We start from the raw sequence: 21,402 nt of genomic DNA on the forward strand, positions 1-21,402 counted from the left end.
CGACGTCGCCTCATCCCCGGTTACTCGCATGCGAGAAAAATGCACGCACAGACGAAATTCGGTTCTCTCCAAAAACGTCCACCGGGTCGCATTAAACCTCATAGAGCTCGTTAATCCGCGGCGGTGCGCTCGTGCTCGCGCGACAAAGAGACGTACATAGGAGAAGCTACGTGCAGAATCCGTCGTGTAATAAGGTTTTATGATTTCAGAGCGGCCGTGCAGCAAATGCAGCTTTCATTCCTGCCGCTGTTTGCTCCTGCTGCTGCTGTACTCACGGTGTGCGAGTCCGGAAGATGAACGACATGGCGAAGACGTGCACCGTCGCGTACGCGATACTCTTTGTCTTCCAGCGTGCTGTATACGTGTCTACATACGCGTACGGTTCCATGCGTGTGTATCGGTTTCTACGTGCGTATGATTTTACGACGGTTTTATCTAGGCAATTAAAATTCTGCGAATGAGCCGCTCGCGCACGTCAGTGTCGCGCGCTCAACAATAAATAAATCAATGGGGCGCGTGCATTTCTTCGCTCCGTCGAGCATGACGGCCTGATCCCGGACGGCCGCAGAGTGAAGCTACGTTCGACGGAGCGAATAGCGAACGGAATTACAAAGAGCGGCAAGATCGTGCAATTTTGCAAATTTTCACAGTCTTCGATATATCGATATCGCATGAGCGTCTTAATAGAATAATAAGAAAACTCAACTTTTTCAAGTTATTTACGGTGGTTTAAAGATGCTTATTAGCGTCAGTAATATTGAGTTGCTTGTCAATTTAATCTGTCTCTAATTTAATTCGATGCTACGTACTCTAGTTTCGTTCTAATAGACAGTGTTTCAAGACCAGCGAATAATCGGCAATTTGTTTAGAAATTGTTTGAAAAAATTCACACAAAAATATTAGTAGGCACTCTTCACTTATTTGCGTTAACTTTTGATTTATAACTTTTTAAACGCGTTAAAAATAAATAATTATTGCAAATTGTCATGACAATTGCTTTGCATGTTACAGAAACTGTAGTTTAAAAGGCAAGCCGTGTAACGAAAAGTCCTACAGCTCCTTTATGCATTATTATTTCTTCGGATAAATTATTCACGTGTCATTTATGGTTACTACATCAGCACGATTTCCGCGATCGTGAACTCGCGTATATTATATAGCCGCAAAATAAAAAGAGATATATAGGCGGTGTACTGGCTATCGATATTCTAATACACTTCGCACATATCTCACTATCGTAAAACATATAGGTGTCGACGCGGCGTGATTACAAAGTTCCGGGATTTCTATTTCAATTCTACCCTTTCGCGGTGCGGAGATATCGCTGGAATGCCGTATTAGTCCAGCCCTCGTAACACTGCACCGCGAATGCGAAGGTACGGCACGATATCGTCAGAATTACTAGCAACAGTATAGGCAGGCAGTACGTCCGAACGCGCATTCACGCGTATATACATCCAGTATAAGCCGCATTACAAGGAACTGAAGAGCAACCCGACCTCATGCCATTCCATGCGAGCATGTAAAGCGCCTTTGTTCGCGCAATTGCGAGTGCGATATTAAAGGATGCTTTAGGAAATGAAATAACGAATCTCTTATTGTTCAGGATAATAAGTATGACAGGTCTAATCTCGCGTTTGATCTTCAGTCGAGAATAGAGGACAAAATTGTCTCAAACAATGATCGCGAGGTACTTTCGTGTTTCGTGATTAACTTTCATACTCTTCGAGTTGAGGAGTATAGGTAAACCGCTGAGGGCATTGCGGTAGATTTAGACATTACTTAAAAGAATTGTGTATTATAATACGGTACGAGATTATATATTACTAAGGCATTAATCGGCATTAATGGGCATAAAAATTGGATATTTCTTGGGCATTTCTAGGTAGGTATCGGTGCATACAATTTTGGTCAGTTTGAAATATTTATCAATGGCGCAGGATATAAAATAATTTACAACTAATGTCTGCCTGCCAGCCCGGATCTACAATAGGTTTTTAAAACACAAAGAAATAAACGACTCATAGTCAATTATTCTCCTCTCATTCGACTAATCAATTTCTTACGGCTTAAGACTTAAAATAACTATTGTAGATTCGAATTTAATCTTCGACATCATACAAATTGAATAAGAACTCCCACTAGAATGCACAAGCATAACATAAGATCGTCTGGACCAATAACAATATTATATAAATCAATATGGCAACTTTATTTCGGATGCTCATTAATCTTATATTATGCTATATTTAAGTAGGATATTTTATGTAGGATAACCTACATGAAATGTACCTAACTTCACTTTTGCGTGAATAGTAAACCATGATTCGTATTGTTAAGATCTCGCATGTTAGATGTAGGACAAGGTGGTGGGAGGAGTCGGCACAATGGTGACACGAGAGGGCTAAGGTGACATATGGGGCAACCGATCCGTGACGAGATAGAATTACAATCTCAAGGGTAAGCCCAAGGTTCATGCCTAGTTAAAGCGGCACCGCTTGTGTTCGCCCGAGAGTCCGCGCGTTACATGTGACTTGATTAAGCGCAAGTCTCTGTCGAAGGGTTCTCGCCTGTATAGAGCCTGTGTAGAGCCATGCCGTATCACACGCCAGACTGGTACAACCAGATAGTTTGATTTAAACGCGTGAATCGAGAGGTAGAAGTCATAAATATCGGAAACAATGGACAGAACGTCCAGGGCGAATAGTTGTTTGACTTCTGTGGTGTCTTATATTCGTTTAAACAAATAAAACTCAAAACGTGACTGTTAAAAGAATACTATTAGAAGGGACGGAGACCGGATACACATAATTATTTTTATTATTATATTAAATAATTCCTTGCCGACCGTGCGAACACATAATCGTCAGTCACAGCGACAGAGAATCAATGGTTCCACATGTAGTTCGATGAAATCCGCTGGCAATAAATTTCCCGTGTATTGATGCAGAGGAGAGGCGACGCATTTGCATATTATCTGCCAGAACGCTCCTTCCTGATTTAACATGTAATTTCGAATTCCGCCCGAGAGTCGCTTCCTGCTGCAACGACAATGAATAATTTGTGTTTGGACAAAGTTGCCGCGATAGCAGCGCGATGTAAATGCGCGGTGATCGTCGGACTGTAATTACGACGCACGGATGAGTTCGGAGCACTTTGGCGTGCGCTTTTCTCGTCGCCACACCTTTTTGCAACGTTAACGAATGCCAAGTGTAACAGCGACAAAGAACAAAGCAACCGGTTTTGTTGAACGGAATCGCCGGAAGGCCGTACAGCAGCGGCGGCGGTAGCATCGTAATCCTCTCGGACACGAGGTCGAGAGTATACGAGAGAGGAACACCGGTACAGTCATCCAGCGTACGGTCTAAACCGAATAACACGGTTGCCGAGAGCGTCACGTGACCCCCACGAAGGGGAAGGTCAGAGAACCCCCCGGAGATCCGTTCACGTCGGACTCTATTATATCGGTGGCTTCCCACCTGCCCCTTCCTCCCCCGGGCATCGAACGTGCATGTACACGTTACACGAGGGTTGGGCACGAAGAAGGATACCAGAATGCTGCATCTACTGACATCACATACGTAATACACGACACTGGTCACGCCATGTGGCGTACTCAGTTAGTTAGTTAGTTGCCTACCTACCAACCTACCTACCTACGTCCTGAGTAGATATCGAGAGGGGAAGGTGTAGAGATGGTTACGGCGGCTGCGCGGGCGAGAGCACACGTTCCACCTGCTCGCATAAACCATGGGATATCCACTTTGCTCGAGCATACAGCTAGATACGCTCATATAATGGGCGCGTATACGTGTGTAAATCTGGACTCTCGGTACTACCTGATGCCGTAGATGCAGAACGGATCGCATGCCGGCCACGTAATGGCGATTTACGTTCCCTCCTTAAGTCGCTCGACTTGCTTCTATAAGCGCCCGATGCTGATGCCGCGGTTTCGCGCTGCGACGATACTGCTGTTACAGCGTTACGTATCGAATGAATCGCGATAATCGACCAAGGTGTGACCGAGGATAAGCGAGACGCCGAGAATTTGTCACGGTTTCGCTCTCTGCTTTCGTAAACTTGCGCTGGTCAAAAGGAGAAAAGAATGTGATGCGAAAGTTACGGATGCTCCCTGAAAATTCTACTGTGAATTCGTATTATGCGAATGGTTGTGACTTGCGAATGTTGTGACCGTGAAAACTCACATCATTGACCCGCGTGACGCATGGTTAAACAACTCTAATCACATCCCCTGTAAATTTTGAGTAACACAACGCATTACCGACAAACAAGCAGCGATCAATCTGTCCGTCGCCTATTCGGCCACTGCGGGGTGTAAAGCCCCTCCATATACGAAACACAGTTTGCAGCAAACCGATGTATATATGTAGGGACCACCGAGCATTGTTAGTGCCGACCGATCGACACCACCGGCGGCGGCTGCGGAGTTTCCATGGGAATTCGCAGCGAATTCGGCCGTTATATGCGAATTTGGCCGTTATATGCGAATTCACGCGGTCTTCTCTTGTTTAATTAACACCGCTATCAAAGCGCAACGATTCTGTATCTTTCACGCGGCCGAACACACATGCAGAAGCAGAAACCGGTTAGATAATTGGTGCAATAATTGGTCATTTTGCGAGTCCCGAGGATTATTCGACTTTCGCGAGAATAACGAGAGTTTTAATAACAAAGACACGGCAGTTATATACAGTGTTGGATTTGTAAGATTGGAATAAGATAAAATAGTGATATCAGTGAGAAAGCGAAAGAGAGAGGGAGAGAGACTCCAAGAACAAATTTAATACAAATAAAATATAAGTGAACCACCGTGAATATTGATGCGTAAATTAAATATACATAACTCGATAGATACAGATGTAAATTACAACCAATTAAGATGTACCACACTGAGGATTTTGTTAATTTAATTAGCTACCAGTATCTTTAACAAATGATTTGTAATTATAGTAACAACAAATTAATGCTGCTAGTTTGCTATTCCAACCATATTATTAGTAACAGAAGCAATTTGTCAAATCTGTTTTTTTGAAGACTTTTATTTGTTAGTAATACTAATTATTTTATTTTATATCAACGATTTGTTACACTAACGAATGTAATGAGAAATTATTCGCGATAGTAACTAATCAAACCATTTTCCTACTAAGCTATCACATTTGTCATCTCTTTTTTTTGTTCCTATAACAAACTCATTTCTCTCAGTACAGATAAAGTTAAAATAAACAAACGTTTTGATTCTAGATTTGAGTCCTCGTCAGTGCAAATGTCAAATAGTCAATTACACTTGTATTTGACTTTTGCAACAGAAGAGGATTCAAATCGAGACTCGAAATGTTTGTCTCAACTTCATTTGCTAAGTATATCCATTTAGTTACAACTTGTATTTATTATATTATGAATATTTACCGACAGTCGCAGAGGTTCACATTAGACTTTATATCTCTGTCCAATTTGAGCTTCAAAGCTAAAACGTAAAGCCATCGACGCGAAAAAAATTCAATGAGTAAGATTTTTAGGGACTGTAAAGTGTTGATAAGCGTTATTCGGATGCGTATCAACACTTTACAGGTCACAAAATCTTACACTGATTTTTTTACGATTTTTTTTACGATGGCTTTGCATTTTGACTCCGGGGCTAAAATAGGACAGGCCTGCTTTATACGATCTTACTCGCATGTCAGGAGTACAGTAAAGGGTACAGCTGAAAAAGACATAAGATCATGGCAGCGTCATTCAAGAATGAACATACAAGAGAATATTACACACTCTTGCGTTCATGCTTAAACGTAGATTTGCGCAAAGGTAAATTCGTTACACTCCAAAGATTGTTGTTACCTTTACATGTACACTCTTACGCGCGTATTTCATTTAAAATCTCACAAGAGTGTGGATTTCTAAACTTTGTGTAAATGTAAGAACTTGTATTTTACTATATTTTTACTTGGCGTGGAATTCTCAAAGAAAATTTCACATTCTTGTCCACAGTTCCTAGTGTACGCGGATTTGCACGCGCTCTTAACTTTATCATTTTATTTGAATACAAACTTGCATTTTTATTGCGCTTTTTGAAACTCTTACCTTTGGAAAGCATACTTGTTTACATATACATATTTAACTAGAATCTTGAATGTCTTTTTAACAAAATCGGATAAAATTGGCCATTATTGGCATTTTGCTTATATTAGATTTACGGAAGTTATAAATCTTCTATCTGTAATTGTACACGATAGATACAATCAATTTCTGTCATGTTTTAAAGGGATATAATTAAACAAAGACATCCTATATTCTTAAACTCGCATCGTCAAAAATAAGAGGTAACATTGAAATAAAAATCTTATATAAATTATAAGAGACATAAGCATCATCAAATATAAGAGGAAGAAAAATAATACCTAATCGAAATCGAGCTCTCCATTTGTAACAAGAAAAAATTTACGATCATCTATCCGATCGGACTAATATCACTACTTTACTTAACATCGATATATAATCGTACCGAAATTGATTTCATGACATATGAGTAGCTCTATTGCTGCCAATTGTCATTTAAAAATAGTCAAAATACAGGCAGTACATTTGTAATGTCGAGGCGTACACGGAGTATGTACAAAAAGCCTTGCATCCTCTCTCTCTCTCTCTCTCTCTTTCTCTTTCTCTCTCTCTCTCTCTCCCTCCCTCTCGTCCCCTCTCTCTCTTGTCTCTTTCCTTTCCCTCTCGTCCTCCCTTCCTCCCTCTTCCCTCAAAAAGAAAAATATCACCAAATTAATACCTCCAATCAAATTGTTATATATTCATTTATGAGGTTATTCATTATTACTTGATGTATTTCATACTTGGTGCTAATATACTAAAAAAAATACCTACGACATAGCAAAAATACCTCCTATTAGTATATAACTCGAAACATCGTTTTCATTTAGAATTAAAAATTAGTACCTCGAGTTTAAAAGTATTATATTACGCAATACAGAATTAAGAGTGTTTCAGGCTAATCTAAATGGTTCAGATTTCTATCCCAGTCCTACTTGGATGAGTTTATATGAGTTTTATCCTTGTTATTCACCGAATTAAACAAAGATAATATAATATATGGGAAACACTCGGATGGGAATTTGAATGCACTCCAGAGCGAAAAATATTAAACATAGAGTTTCAATATTCACTCTTCTACATGCATTGTTACCTGGCTTCAAAATACAATTAATAAAGTATTAATTAATCAGTTTTATCTTGAAAGCTCTCTCTCTCTCTCTCTCTCTCTCTCTCTCTCTCTCTCTCTCTATATATATATATATATATAAAAGAATACAATTTTACAACACAATTCAACGAATATATTTGCCAATTAATCGTAATAATAGAAATGTTAGAATAAATTTCATAGATTCAATTTACAGGACGAATTTCACAATTTTTGTGCTTATTATATCACTTAAATTAAAACTCTTTTGAATTGCGAGATATGTGAACGGCAAAATTGATATTACTAAATATCGAAGACAATGAAATTTCGTGTCATCAATGATGTAGATACAGTATTAATTATATCAAACACCGCATGATTAATTACTAGTAAGTCGAGATGTTTGCACCTGCGGTGATTCGATAATTCCTTGGATCGATAAACATATAGCATTGCTGGTAACTAACTAATCCTAGCGATATTCAATGACCATAGTACGAAGGGATCCGCAACGAAGGAATTACCATTATGTAATTATGCCATTTGTGGATTTTTATGCACTAGAAGAAGAGTATGGTTGCATTGAAATTCTGATTAAAAATGAACAAATCAGAATTTTCTCATTGATATGATTAGAATTTTTTCATTCGTTCAGTTTCAATCAGAAACTTTTCTCAACATGATTGCTCATATCATATACATATAGGGAAGATTGGATAAAAGTAACACGGATAAATTGTAACACTTACATTAAAAAAACATTATAAACAAAATAAAGGAAAAGATATAAGTTTGTAATAAAAATAACTGCAAACTCTATCTCTTTCTTACGCTTTTGTATTTTGTTTATAATGTAAGTTTTTTTTAATGCAAGTGTTAAAACTTATCCGTTTTACTTAATACTTTTAATCCCAGTCTCCCCTATTTGCAAACAAACCGCTATAAAAATTGCATCTCAGAAAAATAGAAAATACATTCTTGTTTTCATTGAACAGTTGGTTAAGCAAAATACACTTCTCTTATTCACATCATAATGTCATGCAACATTCGAAAGGAAAAAAAATCGGTTGCCGTAACGCCCTTCTGACTTTTGTACAATCTCAAGATAAATATTTCAAGAGACTGTTACATTCTTCCTTTGAGCTTCGGCGAAGTAGCGCATGCAGCTTTCGCAATTTGAGATGGCCCGAGCTTTCTTGAATTTCTGTGGAGATGAAACAAGCAACTCGCAGAAATGAAAGTCTGTCTGTTATGCCACGAACGTGACAATACATCCTCCAGAGTAAGAGCAGGTAGACAAAGACAGTCGACTGAAATTTACTTCACTTCGTTTATCACATTTGCTACGGATAGATATTTATATTGTATATTTTCATTGTTGTAATTCTCAAGAAAAATCAATTAGATCTATTTATGAATCGAATAAAAAATTCTTTATTAAAAAGTTCTAAGAATAATCAATATTAAAATATCAATTAGAAAATTGATTTGCATAAATATAATGGCTTCACATTTTTTAACTTTTGTGAATTTTAAATAGACTCACAATCAGTATAGTACTTCGCGATAATTCTTCATATATGCATATGTATATCACTCTTCAAATACTTGAAGAACAATGCACGATTATAAATGGAAAATTATGTTTGGTATCTCCACAAAATTATTCAAATATACTACAGATTGTTACATTACAACTACATATTACATCATACTACACAACAACTCCTTCAATGCAAATTTATTTGCATTATGATCTAAATGTTGTTGGGGAAATTAGTTAATTAATTATCAGCTATGCTACGTTTATCACAAAATTAATGAGACTGAAACATTTAATACTGGTTTATTCATAGAATAAAAATCGAAGAATTTCAATGGGTTAAACATTAATAATGGAATTAAGAGCTACATAAAGATGAAACTTGGACGAAGAGGAAAGCATGAGCGGAAGAAGAGGAAGGAAAGAAAACGACGAGGCAGCTGTTACGGTCCCATTGTAAGCCCGTCCGGCGCTCTGCAATTATTTACCGGCACGTAGAGACCGGCGAGAAACATCACGCGAGAACAGAAACGCCCGACGACTTATGGTACTTCAAGACACGAGACAGTCACCGATCGTGCCTCGCGCGAATACGCGCCGCTTTTGCAATGCAAAATCTGCGTCTAGCGCGTAATACGCCTCATTCGTCACAAGTAGCAATGCGGTGCTGTTGGCCACGGCGTTACTAAATCTCCGCCACGTAAGCACGGTAGTCTCCTTCTAGATAAGGAATTAGCAATGAGAGAAAGTCGAGGCGAAAATTTTATTTTTTTTCTCTCCAACACGAATAGATAATATACATACGAGGAGAATAATCAATAAAAATAATTCAAATTCAGCAAAAATATTATTATAAATGCAAAAAATCGCAAAATAATATATATTATTCAACATTCAAAGAGTTTAATCTTCTTAATTAATGTATGCGTTTAAATGTAAGTAAAAAACAATAAGATATCGTTGATATGAATAAAGTAAATAAAAAAAAAACCAATACACGGTCGGGACTATACATATATCTTAGTGCCTAATAATAGATGATATTTTTATACGTAAATTTTAAAAATATATATTTTTCAGTTATAATAAAAATTGTGCGCTGCTATTCGACTTGAACGCATTTATAAACTATAAAACTGAAATAATAATATCATAAATTAAATTGATTATAATTAATTTAATAACGATGCTATAAAAAACACTGCAGGTGATTATCTCCGTTTTCTGTTCTCAGAAAAGAGCGAAAGTGCACGGTATATCTTTTATAAGAAGTGATCTCGTTGTTTCGCTCTATTTTCTTATTCAAGAGACAGACAATTCTTCAGCTTTAATGAGGTAGTAGTAACTTAAGCGTTAAATCGGCGTCCAGCAATTCATGATCTTTCTGTAAAGTGCTGCGAGAACTTTATAGACCAATTTGCAGTCTGAACATGGTTTTTAATTCAACATTCTAAAGTTTTTAACGCATTGTTATTCTTTACACGATTTTTGGTGAATCACAAATTGTAAACTTTATTATTAATAACATACATTATTATTTCGTCTAAAAACAATAAGTTGAACACGTGCACGTTTTACAAGCATGTCACATGTCGCGATATTCACTGGATAAAGCATTTCACGATAAAGTGATCGCGATTCACACGATGTCCTTCCACATCTCTCGGTTTGCTGCGTCAGCCAGCAACTTCCAGGCGAAACTACCCACGCGTAATTTCTTGATGAAGCGGTCGTTTGCGAAGCGACTTTAGACCATGAAATCATATTTGCGGAGACTTCGACGAAGTGCCTACAAGAGCCCTCGAGTATATATCTACAGGTCTGTAGAGCAAATGGCTACGCTCAGACTGCGTTATTACGTGTGAAAGCAAATCCAACCGTAACGGCTAGACCTGAAGTTACGAGCCGAGAGTGACAACTTTGACGACCGTTGACGATCGAAATGTGCCCGTACTTGGAATCTCAGAGAAACTGACCTATTCACGATTGATTTTACGGAATCGAATCGTAGAAGAGAAATTACCGATTGCCCATACAAATCAACGTAACAATCATCGACGACAAAAAGACCGATCATATTGTCTAATACATGAATAGGTTAAATTAAATGTAATTGTCTCTAATTTGCGCAATCGTTTAATCCAAGTCATATTGCTAGTTACTGATGTTATTAATCGAGTCACGATGAGGCTTACGTTCAATTAATGGAATGCAGAATCAAGCGGTGTACCCGGTTCGGTTTCATTTAAGTGCTATATCAGATAAACGTCCAAATAACAAAGCGTAGTGGAAAGACTACATACATATTCATAGACACAAAATCGGTAAACCTGCATTATAGTGCCTACATGTGGAGAGAGATATTCCATTACAATAGGGCTGCTTCCCGGGTTGATTCATCGAACTGGTACGCTATGTTGTGGTCACACGTTAATATTAATTACCATTCAACCAGCACGCATTTCCTCTTGTAAATACGCCAGTAGATAAACCGCAAATACCTGAATATTCCATGATAAATACGTTAAAGAGACAGACAAAATGTTGCAAGCCTGTCTAATAGGCATTTGCTTTATAGGCATTTGCCAATCTATAAAAACAATCGATCCAAGTATAATTGTTTATAATGTTTATAGATCATGTATCACAATATTGTTGTTTCAATTATTAATCAATTGGCTCTGTTATTATAGACAAATATACTATAAGATATATCGCAAATGTATCACTCAAGTACGTCAGATTTATTTCTTTAAAAACTGAAATACAATTAAACGAATAATTGAAATAATATATAATTATAATTCTAGTAAAAAAATAAAAAATATTTAATGTGTTATTTTATTTCTCAAACTTTAAGTAAGACATATCGTTAAAAAGTTTGGTAACAAAAATTTAGATATATCGTAAGTGGTATGTATTATCCTGAGATGATGGAAGAGGGGTGCTTGTATTGCTTGGAGATTATACTTATCTCACACTATTCGCGTATGTAATCACCGGAGAAAATTTCGGTCGTACGTTACGCCGAACAAAAATTACGGAGGCCCCATTTCAGACGTGTCCAAAAGTTGGTAATAAGCAGGTTAAAAGTACGGAGGGTAGATGGTATGTATAAGCCTCAAGGTTCTGAAAATTGGGGGACTCGTATAATCCCCCCCCCCCTCTTACACGGAATTGAGATTAGTGTATTCGTGGTAACTCGATGGTGTCCACCGACATTGCACACTCGAATTGCTCTCTATACAGAACGAACTCGCACCATCGCGGTCCAGGCAATTTGCAGCGAAACGAGATAACTTTGTTCCTTCGAGACGGCAGTTGGACCGCTTCTTTCGTCGCACGGATTTCGGGTGAGAGCTTAGTGCCACACTCGGGCCAGATTTGTAAAGACCCGAGCGAAAAAAAGTGTTCCTTCTTTTTCGCGCGTTTCTTCGGATAACGTGACTACGTCATAAATCGTTCGTTGAACTGCGGAGTTTCTCATTGAGCTAGCGATTTAAAGGCTCATTCGCGGCACGTCCGCGATACCGGGATAAATCGAGATAATGCAGAATGATCATTCGCAATATAATCCAAACTGTGAAAACGTGCCGACGCAAATGTGATCGCGCGTGAGATAGGTCAGCATCATACCAGCAATAATAATAATAATAATAATAATAATAATAATAATAATAATAATAATAATAATAATAATAATAATAATAATAATACAATACTATGTTATTGACTGTGCCATTTTCATTTTAATATCGGTTAGATCATAATATTAGTTAACCAACGGGTAATTATAGAGTAATAACAAGAACCACAAGCATTCGTTGACGTATACTGTTACGCGAAACTACATACGAAGGCGACTACTATGCTTCCTGCCAAAATAATCAGCGTCGTTTCGAGACTTCTTATTACTCGTGCACGCGATTTGCTTCCTCAGGAAGTCGTAATATCAGCGACTCGAATAACACGTTTCGGTCATAACCCGATATTCCCGCATTCCGCGGGAAGTTACCGCGTCGATTCGTGACATCGGTGAATGAAGATACCGAAGACGCACGCGCTACGTTTATGCGGAACTATCTGCGAAGCTGACCGACAGTTACAGTGAAATTGCCGACGGCGTAAGAAACACGAGAGCGCATAAAGTTTATTACAAGTTTATCATGGGATCTTGAACCCACGATTTTCCCTCCGCCCACGAAGGTGAAGGCGGCAAAGGCACGTTCGACCTAAAAATAAAACTTACGAGTCAGTGGCGAATCGAGGTCGCACTGTGAACAGTGACCTTGTCAGTTTGAAACAAAGCGAGATTAAAATCTAAGATTCAATGACGGACCCACGTATGGTATGTGAAATATTTGTGCACAATGATGTTGGAGAAAAGAATGAAATTTTAGCAATTTGTAAGCGCACGCAGTAGGCACTTCCGTAAAATAAAACAGATCTATTGCCGTAGAAAAGTATCAGATTTCACGTCATATCTGTAAATTCCATCAAAATAATGTCCTTTAATATTTTTTATTGTAACGTAACCTCGAGTACTTTTCTTTAATCTCTCTCAATTCTCTGAAATAGAATTTCACTCTGAAGAGTAAAAAATTAAGTCAGTTTTGAAAGAGACTTAATTTTCAATCTTTAAGAATCAGATTTTACTCTTCAAAATGAGATTCATTCTAAAAGTTATAGAAAGTAATTCAAGTTTTTGCCTTATTATATAGACAAAGGAAAGCGCGTGCAGTATAGTGATACGCATATTTTGATTTTTAACTCGTGCATTTGATAAAAATAACGTGAAGCGAGACTAAACTGACGGCTTAAAGAATATGGGGGGTAATCGTGATCCTCGCTATCGATATGGCGCCTCCGCTATCAGTCGCTGTAAATATCTCCAGTAACAGGCTAAGACTAAACCAAGCGACTCGATACGCGTGGTCACGATAAGATAACCCTTCATAGAAATGCTCGTCGTGTCTGGCAAATGAACCACGCGTGGTAACGTAATACCTTATCCAAGATGGCGCAGAACGAGAGGCAGGCGAGGAAGATTATTAAACGATGATGAATGTCTTGTTAGTCGCACGTACCCGCAGTTCTGAGCTTCACACGCGAGCATTTATCAATTACGTGCTATTTTCATCGATGAATTCGGCCGTGTCTGTAGGATATAAATTATGATGCGAACGAAGAGAGCGAGACGATCGCGCTTGCTCACTATTAACACGCAGCTGAATTGCTAAAATCTATTACAACAAACCTTGTTAGTTAATTTTATAACACGCGCCAATTAAATCCCACCGATAATATCCTGTTGAACACTCAACGAAACGATAGTTTCTAAATATGGCAGAAATCGATCGTGGTTCTCGGAGAATCGAGCACGGCGTCTCCTCATGAAATTCTGACAATGTTGAAAGTAATTAATTAATCACGTTTCCGGCATTCCCGCTGGCACACAGCCAAAACTTGCCGGAGATCCTGCAAACTGCATCGGGTATCTGCGAGAAATTTAGCTAAGACCTTCTTCATGTATCGAGAGAATGAGCCAAATTACGTAAGATATCCAAGATTGCATAAGATTATTTTTCCACGTACTAAAAGTAATAGAAATCAAGAAAAAAATTCGATTACTTGTAACTAAATAAATGTCATAATAATTTTATAATTTAAAACAACAATGACACTACACGATACAGTGATACATCTATCCATGAAGAAAGTTTCGTACAATGAAACGCCAAATTTGCTTCAACACGAAAACAAAGATGTTAACTTCACAGACACGAATCGGAATGGCGGAGGCTGTGGGGTTCCGTATCTTCGTTGTACGTTGGTCGAGCAGGAAACACATCTGTCGCCTTCCGAAAATGGCGAATAGTCACAGCGAGGGCGTCAGGCGGTGACACGTACATGCAGAATATTATAATAAACTTTGGCGCGAGAGGGGGAGGTACACGCTCGTCGAACAAAACGCTTTTGTCGTTTCGTGCAACAAAGCCGGACTGACGGTGGCGGAATAGGCTCGCGTAGAACAGAAATGAGGGGGAGGGTTTGCGGTCCACGAGCGGCTCAGTAACCACGAAGTACATAAAGCGGAAACCGAATACCATCCACCGTGTACCGGAACCGTCCGTTGCTGGGCTGGTCGCAGTTAACCGTCGTTGCAGCCTCCCGTCTTCCGTCTCCCGTCTCCTAACGCGTCCTTCCGATAACGAATTTCACGTCTTTCTTCTCAACGTTACAATTTCTCGCGGGCACGAAAATTGTACCGACAGCACGGAAAGGGAGGAACGAGATGGAAAAGCGACGCGCTCCCGTAATTCCGTTTCGTTGCGTATCGGGGTCCGAGATGCATCGCGACGCTGTTAGGGAGCGTCTTTACTGCCGCCCTCGTAATAGAACTACGCGAGATGAGTCATCCGATGGGGTCCGTGGCACCCCTACGGAACAGCAGTCGCTTCGACGAGGGTGGTTCGATAATAAACGGGGACCTTCGCGAGGTCCAACGCACTGAGAGACGACGATAAAAAGGATAGCGTGGAAAAGTTTCGCTTCGTAAAGTCGGAACGTAATTCTGTTCTCTCCGGAATCTCAGGGGACGCAGCGTAGTTTCGCAGCTTACGACAATGACGAACGATGCGAGGAAAACCTGCGACGGCCACTTCAAGCTATTTTACTACGTACACTTGCATGCAATGACCATTTACATACATTGTCAGAAAGAGACGCAAATCTTGTTTATAAGATAGACAAATAGATTTTTTAAAAATCTATTTATTTAGAACGAGAAAAACGGTATTATTTCCATGAGTAATATTTTCGCAGTGATATATATATATATAATAATGCCGACCGTATCATATCACGAAAAGATATATTCTCGGATATATTTTAATACGATGCTGAGACATATGCTATCGAGAAACGTTTTAATGCGCGAATTTCTCGGACGCAATTTCATAATTTCTACAGTAATAAGCATTTCCGAGATAACAAGCCGACATTTGTGATAATCCGCTGTTTATGTCAGAGATAAAGTTTTACGAATTCCGGTTTTATCGTAGTCGAAACATTCGTCAGATAATCGACTTTCCACCGCGTTCGACCAATTATAGTTGCATCAAACCTCGAGGGGAAATTCGAGGGGTGAAATACAAAGGGACGACGATAGAGACGATGGAGAATGCGGAATAATCAAACTTCCGCGTGCGTGAGCCCCTACGCGTTTGTACTGAATTATGACTGCTGTGCGTCCCGCGTTAGCTAACAGTAATACGTACCTTCATCCGAAGGGTGACGAGTAGTCTCACTATTCAAAGTCATTTACGTAGAGATTATCAGATAATACATCTTCCCGACGTGTACAATTAGTAACGTACTAATACCGATTACTTATCGTCTGTTAAAAATAACCAATGCAAAAATCCAATTCCAATTATCTTATCGATAAATCACGACCACATTTATATCGGCTTCTTGTAAAAATTCCTAACATTCCAAGGAGTGACTGGCACGATCAACTAACTCGTACGAATTAAGTTACTGACCAACAAGTCCGTTAACAGCCCGTTTAAAAACTGTCAACGGCGAGACAAGATGCACGAACGAGAATTAAAAGCGCCCCGTCAGCAGCGGCGGCGAGAAGGTATAAGGACATTGCCCGGCGCGCAATGCGGACCACACGAGACGAGTCGATGTTCTAACTTCCTCCTTCTTCGCGAGATATAAGTTGCAGCGGAGAGGAACGTGAATATAAATGAGACTAACGAGCCCTCTGTGATGTCGGTAATGATGGTGGATTACAGTCGGAGAGCTGGGTCGGCGCGTACGGTCAGCTTCGTCGGATTCCACGCCGTTGCTGTCATGACTCGCAGCAATATAGCCTCGCGCGCAGTTTTATCGCGAGAATCCGACGCGAGGATCCGAGGATCTGCAGCTTCCACGCGATCCGTTTTCTCGTTCTCTTACCGCCGCGAGTAGCGTTAAACATCGCGTTTCGATGCGATAACGGGCACGTAAATGCGGCTAAAAGAGGACATTAACGCATCGCGTTATCACAAATGCAGCGAGAAGACGTTTTATCCCCGAGACACAACACTTCGTCACGTCATCATGTATATAGATTTCGAATTGCAGTTGTAGATTACATCTTGAACTATAATGCAATAGATATGGTGTTGCTTTTTGTTTCAAAAATTTTGAACGCAAATAAGCGGTGAAGGCCATATTCGGTGGTTCTTGGTGTTCTAATAGTATTTTTGTGTGAATCTTAAAATTTCCAGTTCAAGCAATCATTTGCCAATTTCAAAACCCAATCCTAAAACTGAAGCTGAAGCGCGTAATATTAAAAATTTAATTAATTAATTAAATCGACAAGCAATTTTAATGATATCGATACTAACAAAGAATTTATTGCGAAAAAATATCATCCCAAAAAAAATTTAAAAAAATTTTAGTCTATTAACTCTTTATTACCGACATGAAATTTTGTTATATTAGTAGCGACGTGATGTCCGTGAGTTGCCCATTCATTATTTTTGGAAAATATCTTAAATAATTACTTTTATGTATACATATATATATAACGTCTTAGTATAAGGATATAATATTAATTTAGTTTTACGTAGTTTTTATTTTAAAAAAATTGACCATTGTGAAAACAAATACTGATTATTCAAAAAACAAAAAGTGTGTATTTTTCTAATATAGGACTGACATTTTTAAAACAATTATTAAAACATATATATCCATAAATACTTTGCTTCTCATAAACAAACTTTCTAAGTGTTAATTAGGTGTAGAACAGTTATATATATTTAGTATATTATATATTTTATATATATATATATAGTTTTCGAATATTGCAGACAAACATGATTTTTGCATTCGATGCAATTATGATTTGCTTTGCGATTCTTCTTTCTAGAACAAAAAGAACAGCGTTTTCTTTGACTCTGTTTCTATTGATCGTTGACTCAAAGTGATGATTTGTTAGTTACTTCTTGTAACAGATTTTTAAATTTTGTTACAAGCAAGTGTGATGGAATTTTCGATCATTCATGACACCACGTGAATATTTTTTGATACACTTGTCGTAATTTGAAATTTTCATACGAAAAATGTGTGCTCATTTTATGAGTTTACATGGGAGTTAAGTAACTTTTCGCAAAATTATGAAGCTTAGAAATCCGAGTGGGATTTCACAGTCGCCATGTCGGTAGTAAAGAGTTAAAACTTTGAAAAATACTAAATTTATCAAGAGAAGGAGTTATCTTGCAGATAGGAATTTATTTTGATTATATATATTTAATTTAAAAATATAAAATTTATAAAATATTTTGTTTAATAATATATTTAGCAGCACAGTTTCAACAATCATTGTACAATAAAGATATGGAAATTTAACTATCTGCTTCTACTCTGATATCGCTCCATATTGAAAATTATAATACCTATTCTCGATAAAGCGATGCACGATCATATACGTACTTTCGATATCCGTTTTTCCCTTTACAGTAGCCCTGCGCTATCAAAGGCTCATAAGAGTGCGGAACCCGCGAGAAATCGAGGTGGTCTACCGTTGAGCGTACTCCTTTATCATTAATCACGCATATCGGTCGGCAGACACGAGCATGAATAATTGGCAGTGCGGTCCGACCGTGAATGGTTCTTTTCTCTTGAACCAATTACGCGCCACCGCGGATCTTGCCAGCGGATACGAGAATCCCGTAATGATTATCGAAGAAGTCGTTCCACTGTAATCTGATATTTATGATTTAAATTATCCGCACGCTAGTTTTCCCGTTGTTTGTAAAAAACAAACTGTGCGAAAAAAAATGTTAAAAATTTTCTCTCGATAAAGGCCATGGATACGTGTCCAAAAGTCATATTTTCTCCCCTAAAGTCGATTCAGAAATTTATATACATACTCTAACGAGCTTTCGTGCTTTCACACGCGAATTTTTTTGCAAGTGCCCACGCACGCAACCGGTCCGGAACGCGAGGCGCCGCAGCAAAGTAGAAATAAACTTTGTGCCGTTGAGATTAACCCGGGATAAAAAAAAAACAGCACCGACGACGATCTCGCTCTCTCACCGAGGAAGGAACTTCTCCCATCAGTCTCGTGATCACGTAATAACTTAAACGCCGCCCGGCGGCAAAGTTTATTTCCCCACAAAGCTCCGAAGTCGCTGGAGCCAAAAAGTCATGATTCGCGGCCAACAACGATTATCATGATGATAACCGCGGCATTGAGTAAAGCCCTGCATCAGATTCTGCATCGAGAATTGTACCGTGGTTGCGTATTGGACATTTGGAGTGGGACAAGCGAGGATGAGCGGTTACGTCATACCCGTGGTTGACAACGGATTGCAGTCGGTCAAGTCCCAATCTCCCGCACACAATCGCGATTTCTGCATTGCACAGTCTGGACTTAAGAAGAGGCGTACATATTTTTGGATCATCGTAAGAATAAAAATTATCAATGGAGAACTTCGCGCTCGTGTCCGGAAAGACCAAGTTTTCGAAAACGACAACAAATCGTAATTAGGATATAATGAAACTGCGTGCTACATATACAAAGAATTGAAAAAGCAAAGTATCATATCGTAGTTTTACAGACCGAATGTAAAGACGACGTCTTACGTACACTTGAGGACAAATTATGTATACTCCAGAAATAACAAAACTTCTTCAAGTGGACACGTAACCCGTCTGTGCTCGGAAACAATGTCGAGTTTGACTTTACTTGCATGTGTATACGTTGCGTATACCTCCACTATCTTATATATATATGTATGTGTGTATATATATATATATATATTGGTGTCTGCGTTAACGTAGAACACCTTGGCCGATTTCATTTCATCGTTGCGATCGCATGTTTCCGTTATACAACGGTCGTCTGTGATCAATTTCATTGCTCTTTCGAGGACAAAAACATTTTGAAATATAATAAATCAATGTTCTCGAAGCAACTTTACTTTCAGTTGAAACGTTATATAATACAGTTCTCAAAAAAGTAGAAAAGAAATTATTCGAAATACTATATACCTTTAAAAGAGTTTTCATAATATAAATTACAACTTTTATCGATTAAAGATATTTCTTTTTATTTACTTATAAAATTTCTCTCTCTCTCTCTCTCTCTCTCTCTCCGAATTTTACTTTACATTCATGTAGTTTATTCTTAGTCTTTAAATTCATGTATTTATTGTTAGTTTTTTGTTTTTATATCACATATATTTCACTTTTTTGGCCACATTTTTTTCCACATGATATTTTTATTTCGTGCGGTGCCGACACATACACAGTCATTCTAAATTTATATTTCCCGTTTTTGTTCCGTTAAAACGATGAAATTTATCACAGCGACGATGCTCCACTACAGACAATAAAAATGTGTCTAGGATAAATAAAGTAAATATTCTTGAGAAACAATATAAAAAATAGGACTAATGAGTTGGGACGAAACTTGTGCATAATTCAAAATAACATTGTTTATTTAAAGAAATAAAGTATGAACGTTTCAGTTTGACTTTGAGTCATCTTCAGAAAATTAAATCGAATAAAACTGCACTATCGTTCCTTATTGCACATGCAATCAATCCTTATTTTCAAAAGTATCCAGTCACAAATGATTAGTAGATCGAGTGATAAGAAGACCAAATATAAAGAAGAGAACACGAATGAAGAAACATTACAGCTAAACCAATAAACTATGGTATAGTGTAAAAAATAATATAAAATCAGAAAATAAGTTATCAAAAGACAGTCAGTAGATATAACAGTGTCATAAGAAATGAGAGTGTAAAATGTACACAGTTAGTATTAAAAAATGGTTTTAGAAAAAAATTACATTAAAGTAGATTCTATACAAATATTATCTTTGTATCGTAATATCACTTATCAATGCAAATACAAAAATTGATATAAAGATTTTTTTGTATATTTTATATAAATTAAACACTAACGTACATTTTTTACTCAAATATGTTAATATTACTCATAACATAGCGGGATATCAGAAAATCTTCATTACAATTTCAATATTTGATTAAGTCATGCTCATATACGAGAACTTTTTTCCCCTGGCTTCAACTCAATATACCAAACGCATATATAACGCTTAAAGACAAAATAAAACTACAGTCCTATCCATGAATTAGCATAATATGTTAATGACACTTGCAACATATTAGCATAGCACGGAGAGACTCACTATGCCACCTACTGCCTCCTCTCGACTTCCTGGATGGTGGTGCAATTAATAATTCCGCTATATTACTTAACCTGTGCCACCGTGCCGGATTAAAAACACACCGCAGCTATCTACCTACGTTCCAACCGTGTCGTCTACAGGAAACAGGCGGCTGTGGAACCGCGGATGTACGCGGGGTCGTCGCACGTTTACGTAAGACAACGACAGTAGCGTAAAAACGACCAAAGGGGCCGCAGGATTAGCAGAGAGCTCTCTCTCTCTCTCTCTCTCTCTCCTCTCTCCTCTCTCGGTGTATCTCGGCGCTGCAGAGTCGAGAACCAAATTAGCAAGGGGGCTTATTACCGCGGTTGCAGCTGTGCGCCAGTAATCCGCCGCCACTGCTCTCTTCCCGGGTATGCGTAGTTGTGTAATCGTGAAGTTCTTCGCGGT

General features: G+C 38.3%; 1 protein-coding gene and 1 long non-coding RNA gene across 8 annotated transcripts in view; one reads left to right on the forward strand and one right to left on the reverse strand.

Moving 5' to 3' along the window:
* LOC147908755 (uncharacterized) overlaps positions 1-20,295 on the forward strand; it is a 163,411-nt gene extending 143,116 nt beyond the window's left edge. For both annotated transcript variants that reach the window (XR_015545902.1, XR_015545901.1), the window contains one exon: positions 210-20,295. This is a non-coding gene — a long non-coding RNA (uncharacterized LOC147908755). The remainder of the gene's footprint in view (positions 1-209) is intronic.
* The window catches only part of kug (FAT atypical cadherin kugelei), a 407,027-nt gene that overhangs the window by 370,843 nt on the left and 14,782 nt on the right, over positions 1-21,402 (reverse strand). The window lies entirely within an intron of this gene.

This window comes from Acromyrmex echinatior, chromosome 8, assembly GCF_024713525.1.
Source record: "Acromyrmex echinatior isolate Ae372 chromosome 8, ASM2471352v2, whole genome shotgun sequence".
Taxonomy (NCBI): Eukaryota; Metazoa; Arthropoda; class Insecta; order Hymenoptera; family Formicidae; genus Acromyrmex; species Acromyrmex echinatior.